The sequence below is a fragment of the Cyclopterus lumpus genome, chromosome 6 (genome assembly GCF_009769545.1).
Source record: "Cyclopterus lumpus isolate fCycLum1 chromosome 6, fCycLum1.pri, whole genome shotgun sequence".
In the NCBI taxonomy this organism is placed as follows: Eukaryota; Metazoa; Chordata; class Actinopteri; order Perciformes; family Cyclopteridae; genus Cyclopterus; species Cyclopterus lumpus.
The window spans coordinates 13627785-13636399 of record NC_046971.1 but is presented as its reverse complement, the minus strand read 5'-3'; positions in this window follow the sequence as shown (position 1 = coordinate 13636399).

Genomic DNA, 8615 nt, shown 5'->3' with positions numbered 1-8615 from the left:
CAGCATCTGCCCCGCTGCCAGGAGGACTAGATGTTAGACACGAGAGCAAAAGTAGTGTTATACTGTGCAGTGGTGTATAGTAACAAAGTACTTACTGTAAGTCGTTTATTTAGATATCTGTACTTTACTTTACTATTTATATTTCTGTTAACGTTCACTTTTACTTCACTACATTTTGCAAAGAAAACTGACTCATTTTCCAGTAAGGTATCTTTACTTTTACTCAAGTATTGCTTTTGAGTACTTTATCCAAGACTGGTATTATATGGATATTTTAGAAGTTATGCATATAATATATTACAGTACAATGGAGCATAGAAAAAACGTTGTTGTTGTTTTTTTTTATGAAAAAGACCGTGTTGAAGGAATTTCCACAAACTGGCAACCCAAAATGTGTACTAATGCAGTGTAACTGATCCAAAAAGCATTTAAATCATACATTACAGGTTATAGCTCTTTATAATAGACAGTTTAAGATATAAAGAGCTGATTGATTTGAGTGGCAATATAATAAGTGTAGAAATATTAGAATGGTGTTGGGTGGAGAGTCAAAGGGCCTTGCATGACTTCCATGTTCGAGTTGTGACTCAAATTAATGTGATCAATGTGAAGTTTGAATATGTCAGTGTGCAAGTCCAGTCAAAGCTTATGCTGATCATCTTTCTGAACCAGTTGCTCCTCTGGGTTTCCCTCGGCTGCTGTTGAGAGGAAAGAGCAGCTGTATTTGGGCTTGGGTAGGATGCTTTGGCCACGTGTCTTTTAGACAAGAGCGTGCAGTCCCAAACCCCTGGTTGATTTTTAAGTAAACATTGATTTATTTGGCTCTCTCGTAGATGTATACACATTGAGTCAGTCCAAAGCCACACAACATTTGTGTTGCTCCCTCAGCAGAAGTATTGAAGTGTCAGAGCCAAGTACACACATAGGTCACATTCATTTAAGAGGAGAGCTGTAATGTTTCACTGTCACCCATTAAGTGAGATGGAATAAGCTTGTTGTTGCACTTTAGTGGTAATCAACCCATTGCTGCTCCGGCTCTGGGTGTGTATCTTCAGCAGATGTCACTGGGTCCCAGTTACCTAAGAGGATTAGGTTAGAGGTTAACGGGTTAAAACAGTTGTCCTCCCTGCTTGTTGGGAGGTTCACTGTCAGGGTGTGCACTTCCTCAGGAAAACTGACACTCCTACACACACACACGCACACACACACACACACACACACACACACAGTAAAAGTAAATCCATTAGTGATGAGCACCATTGATGACATACATTGTGTAAAGCACCACATGCTGTCTATCCCATCCCTGCCCCATCCCTCCTGAGATTTGTGCCACGTATTGTGTGTGCGTGTGTGAGTGTGTGTGTGTGCGTGTGTGCGTGTGTGTGTGTGTGTGTAGGTGTGTGTGTGTGTATCCCCGTTCTTTGATCATCACAAGGACCAATGTTCCACAGAAAAGCAAACATTTGACAATTTTCCGTCTGGGATATAGGCCAAGGGGTGTACGGCTTTAGCCTGACAAACAAAAGGAATACATTTTACAAGCGTAACGTTTTACAGTCGAGTAGTTTTATGCCTTAAAGTCAAGATTGAATGAAAATTGCTCTTTTAATCCTTCGATCGCCTTCCCGGTCATACTGTACACCTATTTATCAATGTATGCATAACAGGATAACAGGAAGTGCGGGACAGATACACATGGGTAACAAAGGTCCCCAGTTGGATTCAAATTGGCGATGTTATGCTCAATATTTTAACCCCAAGGACACCAGCAACCCAAAATGCCCAAATGTTGTTAAGCGACTCTGTGTACCCCCTTTGAACATTTTCTAAATGTTCCTAGGCTCAAAAAGAAGAGTGATGTTGACAGCAATGTATGTCTTTTTTTGAAATTGCAAATCAATTGAGAAACAGTTTTTAATGGGTAGCTGAAGAGGAATTTGGCAATGTTCCCAGAACAGCTGCCAAGTTATTTAAAAATCAGGAGCAAAAACCGACAAACGCACAGCAAGTGTCCATTTGTCCAATCAGGGGGAGGAGTTAGATAACAGATGTCTGAAGGTAGGACAACATTGTTGATCATCTGTCGTTCAGCCTTCTTGAAGAGATATTTGTCCTCTGAGCCTTGCAATACAAAGTAAACGAGTTATATAGCAGAGTAATTCTCATTATGGTTAAAAAATAACATATATTCAAATTTTGTATATTGTGTTGCTCTGCACAACAGACACAATGACATGCTTAGATATGATATGTGTGTCTTCCCACCGCTTACACAATGGTAGCTTGTTTTGTGTTTCTGTTATCCCTGTGCCTTGATATATGGAGTTTGAGTGAACTGTGGGGATTTGGCAATGCCAGCTATGGTAACGCAAACCAAAGAATAGCCCCATAATCCCCAGTCATTTCTACAATGTTGTTATCCTGTTGATCCTCCATTAAGGAGGATCAACTCTTCAGTCTGGATGAGATGGGAAGTTGCAGAATTGTGAGATCAGCAGTTAGTGGCTTTTCAGAAGAATATCATGTCTTGGATGGTGCTGATTATTCTCCCCTACAATTGGGATGGCATTGCTAAAATTTAAACAGGAGAAGATCAGGAGCAAAAATACATTATCTGAAGTCAATGAACAGCAGAAATGTCTCTACAAGGATCTTCTCTCATTCTAAGGGATTAACTCTTAAAAAATTGGAAACACTTTTACTTATACATTATGTGTTCGGGATATGTAAGTGGCCAAAATATCACATCAGAGTGTTTTGGTCCATATCCCCTGTCTCATCCTCTTAACGTTGTGTTAAAGCACTTGGTAGTTGGTAAAAGATTGAAGATGAAGTTATAGTCTCCAGTAGGGTGAAACACTCTGAAATTTAATGGGGTGAGAGTGCAGTAATTCTTATAAACTTGGGCATTAATGTTCCATTAATAGGTCCGCAGTCTTAAATTGTTTAGCGAAGGAAACAGCTTTTCTTAGATGCTTGTGGTATTCATGTGGGAGAGGGCCTTGTGCACATTCACACACACATAGTGCATGTTAAAATACAGAATGCAGTGCAATCTGTGAGTAATTTCTAACAGCAATCGCGAAGATCTCCAGCGAGAGGGCAGACGGCCAGGCTTGGTCACCCAGGGAGCCTCTACTCAACGTGGGACACACACGCATGCATGCAAGCCTCCAAGCTTTAGTGCCAACAGACTTGAACTGATTTTGACTTATCTTGATTACATGAGCTGCCACCAGTCTCCTTGTGCTCTAACGACAACTGGAGCAGAGCTAATTATCAATGGTTCTTACTTATCAATGATTAAGGATAAGGATCATTAATTAGATCTCAACTACACATGTCAACAAGCATGGAAGGACTTTGAGTATCCCCAGAAAATTTAAATATACAGAAGTGCAGCAGAATACAAAAACGCACAAAGCATGAATGTTGATCAATAAAAAGAAGGTGAATATATGTATTTTACTGGCTACTTACAGTAAATAAATTGGTGCCTCATTGTCTCAGTCACACTGGACACCTTCAGTATATGCACTCCCCGATAGGTAACCATATATATATAGTATATATATAGTATATCCTAAATGTACTGTGAAAGTGATGAATGAGCATACAATAAAACTAAATGGCCAGTTGTCATATATATCCCAGTTATGGCTGTGTTGGGTTGGGATATCATATGAAGACTATAGCTGGTAAGCATAGAGAGTGCAACATTCATCCAGAGGCACTCCACTGTGAACCACTGCTTGTTCTCTGCTTTTTTGACAATCTACACAATTCACCATAAAGAGATGCTCACCCTAACATAAAACTGTAACAGCAAAAGTTAACTTTATTACTGTGAATAACTTTTAAATGGTTATAAGACAGTGCCAATGTAATGCTGGTCCTTGTAAATGACCTATCAAGTAAACATGACCATCAGCAAAAAGATTACTATTAGGTATCCTTAATCCTTGTCATTGGTGCCACCGTGTCAGGTTTCATGGACAGACCCCTATTGCGGCCTTTGACCTGCAGTTGCAAGCAGGAGAAGGAGAGCTCAGCGCCTGGCAGCAGTCCCACCTCCTCCTAACGCCAGGAGCTGAGCTTTGCCTCGCTGCTCCACTGGGAGACAACACTGACACCATGCTGCGAGAGGCCGATGCCGTATTGTAACCACGACTGCACGGAGCCGGCTGGACTGTCAGACCCTGCTGCAGCAAAATGAACGTTTTTGGAAAGAGACTCTGGTGCTCAGAAACAGTACCGCTTTAATCCACAGGGATGGCCAAAACCAACACAACATGAAAGTTCCTTGAAGTAATTTAAAGTGTAGCAATTACTTCAATTTGTTTTGAGATGCTTCTTTCTTCTTGAGACATCTGTTTTTTTTTGTAGTTTTAACTTTAAAACATGAATCTGATGCATTTACTTGATAGATTCTAGATCTAAAATAAAATAAAACAAGATAATCCTTTATTAATCCCGCAGTGGGGACATTTATGGGATTACAGCAGCATAGGGTAAAGTACAACAGGAGACATAGTAAAAAAGAAACAAGTATTATAAATAAGCCATAAGCAATAAAAAAACAGTAATAAAAAACAGTACAGAATTCACAGAAACTGAAATATTATATATTCAGAAATATTATAGATACAGACTGAATAACTTATTGCACAGTGTTTTATGGTCTACTGGGAGCTCAGTTGGTTGTGCAGCATGGCAGCAGCAGGGTGAAGCAGCCGGTGGCTGACAGAGCTGTACAGAGCAGCCAGTGTCCTGCATAGGGTGGGAGATGTTATCCATCAGGGATGATAGCTTAGCCATCATCCTCCTGTCTCCCACCACCTCCACCGTATCCGGCAGACACACCATCACACTGATGGCCTTCTTGACAAGTTTGTTTAGTCTCTTCCAGCAGACCAAGTCGAAAAAAAGGTCCTTTGGAGTGCTCCCTGCACTCCAAAGGACCTCCAAAAGAGTCTGCTCTGTCCCCTTGTATATGTGTATGTGTGTGATCAGTCCAGTCCAGTGAACACCCAGGTACTTATAAGATTGTACAATCTCAATGTCCATTCCCTGGATGTTCACTGGTTCCGGAGGAGAGCGTTTTCCCCGGCGGAAGTCCACCACCAGCTCTTTGGTTTTACCAGAGTTGATCTGGAGGCGGTTCCACTGGCACCATCAGATAAAGTCCTGGTTCAGTTCCCTGTACTCCCTGTCGTCGTCAGCGGCGGTGATTTGAGTTAGACTGCCTTCCATGGCTGCCAAGAATTACACAACAACAAGTATTAATATACACAAAGCATTACAAACAAGAATATGAAATGGAGGATTATCTCCATCATATAAATAATATAGCCATGTTTACTCAAATAAAAGTACATGTTCAATCATTGCTTGGAAGGCAATATGCTGCAATGCACATCCATACCAATCGTTGCTGATTTCTTTCCAGCAATTTCCCATAAAACATTTTACACCTCAATAGTTTTGTAACTTTTAAACAAACACTGGTTCATCTCAGGCATAGAACAATCTTGTTCTGTGTAGCCACTCCATTGAGTGCTCTCTCTTTCTTCAATATACACACAGTGACCCAAACAAAACACCAACAGACTACGTTTCCCAGACTAAACGAGGGGAAAACAAGCTGTTTAAAACATCACAGCTACGCAGTCTAAACAAAAAAACCACAGCCCAATTAAATGCATTTTCCAAATACATAAACACACACACACACACACACACTTTTGAAAATCCACCAAGCCATATTGCCAAAGGTAAACACTAAACACGTAGGCCCATTACAATGCAACTGTAGCAAAAACAAGAGAGGAAGAAAGTGTGCACAGTATTCCCAGTTTTTCTCTGTCTCCAGTTTGTTTATTTATATGTTGAGTTTGTAAGTGATTATCAAGTGTCTGAGCGTGGGTTTATTTATTTATTTTTAGCAGGAACCCACAGCTTGTGGCTTAGAGAGCAATACGCTACAGTTGACCTGAAAGTTGAAACAGGTGGGATGCACAGCTGGAAGAAGAGAAGAATCGGGAAAGTGTGAGACACCAATAGGTATGTTGTATGAAAGTAAAAAAAGCAAAAGAGACACAAAAAAATAAAAAATCTAAACACTGTAGCAGAAAAATGCCATGAAGTGTAAACACAGCTGGTGAACATAACATTCCACTGTGAACTGTTAAGAAGCATGTTGTTTTTGTATCAGGAATTATGTGCAGGAAATAACCAAAGGCGGTCAAATGTTTCACTAAGGTAGTCTCAAATGTTTCCATGTGAAGAACTGCAAATATTAGCATCACTTTGTCTTCAGCATATATATTTTCTCCGCAGGAGAGTGGAGGACAGTCCTGATTATGAGGGAGGGAGTGTCTGTCCGAGGAAATGGATGGCTCTTATCTTGCCATGACAGATCACAGATTTTAGCTTGAGCTTCATCTTCTACAGAATGGACAGTGGATCTTTTTTTTTTAAACTCGAACACTGCCTCTGCAATTACTCCAACCTGTCAAAAAACTGTACTTTCCTTCATGTAAAATTCGGCCAAACTGTGAAAACATCCTTTTTTTGGGGCAGGGGGGGTATGTTATCCAGACTAAATAATTATGCTGACGTCTGTCTGAGAGCTTGATGGGCCTTCACATTTTTCTCTAGTGAAATAAACATCTGTGGATCTCATCGGATAAGCCAATAGCACTTCTTGGGATAAGAAGAAGACAGAAAGAGAGACTGATAGAAGGATAGAGTGTAAATTAGACCTTAAGGGGAAGGAGGCTGACATACAGCCTCAGATGGTCTTTGAGTTTTTGAACAAAACACATTTAACAACATCCCTTGTGTAGTTTGCGAGTGTTGTGTGTGTCTGTGTAATACGGCACAGCTGTGTTATGTGTCGTTTTATCACGGAGACCTCTCCTCCCTCCATCAGCTGTTCCCACTGTGTAAAATAAATCCAAATTGTACAGTAATGGTACAAACACAGGTGGTTTTCAACTGCCGATTGCATTATCTTCCAGTGCTTTCAAGTGTTGAACAACGTCCATAGCCAATATAAATAAACTGTATCTACAACTCGCAACTTATTTCATCTGTTCTGTGAGGTAGAAATTGTAAAAGAATCAAGTGTGTGTTTTTTTGTGATATATCACAGCATGAATCATACAAATCAGAATAGAAAGAGACAACACAAAAGCAAACAGAAAGCTGTCAGTGAATAGGCTTGACGCCATTATGTTATTTTCTGACCATGTCGGCGTTTCAATTTGTTTTGTCATCAGAGAGGGTCAGATGTTGGCTGCAGGGAAAGGAAATGGAGACAAGAGGCATAATTGTTGTGTGCCAGTGGGGACAGTGGAGGTTTTTCTGAGGTCATTCTCTCTCTCTCTTATTCACCTTCCCGTTGCAGCTCTCTCCATTTCCGCCTTTTTTTGGCGCTACATTGTTGACATCTGATTCATATCTACACCTTCAGGCCATCACATAGTGGGGGTAGGATAGATAGAGACATAGCAATGCCTGTGGCCCAACTTGGCTGAATTCACTGCAGCATTCTCAAAAGCTTATCGACCATCACAGATTACTCAGTCAGATGGGGCGAGCTCGCCCCCTGAGGTGGTCCCACATTTACAAACATTGAGACAGGTCGCCTTTAAAGATGGAGTCAAGATTTGACACACCAGAGTGTAGTGTTTTTGAGATCTGTGAGCAAATGCAGTATGCTTGTGTGCGATAACCCGGGAAAAAAAATACATTAAGAATTAAAAGGCACGCATTTTCAATGTGGCTCTTTGGAAAAGATATGAGTATACTCAATCAATACCTGCTTGAATTATTTAAAGTATTAGTGCAGCTCTACATTTAGTCTTTGTGGTATGTGGGTGGGATGTTGGGCTGCAGTGGGAGTATGTGTTTCAGTGTGTCAGCTCTCTGCATTCCCTAAATAAATCATTTTAAATCACTGCCGCATCCTGTGCTGGCTTCAGCTTGTAATTGTAGTCATTCAAGCATAAAGAGCTTGAGCTCGGAGAGCGAGAGAGAGCGAGAGAGAGAGAGAGAGAGAGTAGAAAAAGCACAAAGTAAAAAGGGAGATGGATTCTACGATAACCTCACTGAAGTACTGTAAACAGTCAGGTTTGAAGACCATCAGCATGCCAATGACATTTCGTTCTGTCTTTTCTTCTCTGTTGTCCTTGTTGTTGAATCCTATCAATAAATACCAGAAATTCTATGATTCTATTTAACATGATCAAACACCAAAGAACCCCCTGTCATCCCTTCACTGGAAGTTTAAAAAAACGTTCCAGTATAGTGAAAGTTGACAATATAATCAAATCACATCATCAACTCTACAGTTATTTCTAATCTTCTTTACTGCACCACTGACTCCCCCATAAAGCCAGTTATTATTGGGCTTGTATCTCTGCACCTATTCATTATAACAATGGAACCCATTTACATCTCTCAGGGGAACATATAGACGATAGTGTGCGTGCCAGTGAAGCGTGACCTCTAAATCCCCAAAGTCTTACCTCAGGTGTGTTTTTTATCTAGTCTTCACTTTGGGGAACACTCAGCATTGATATCTGGTGCTGGCTGGCCTATTGGAA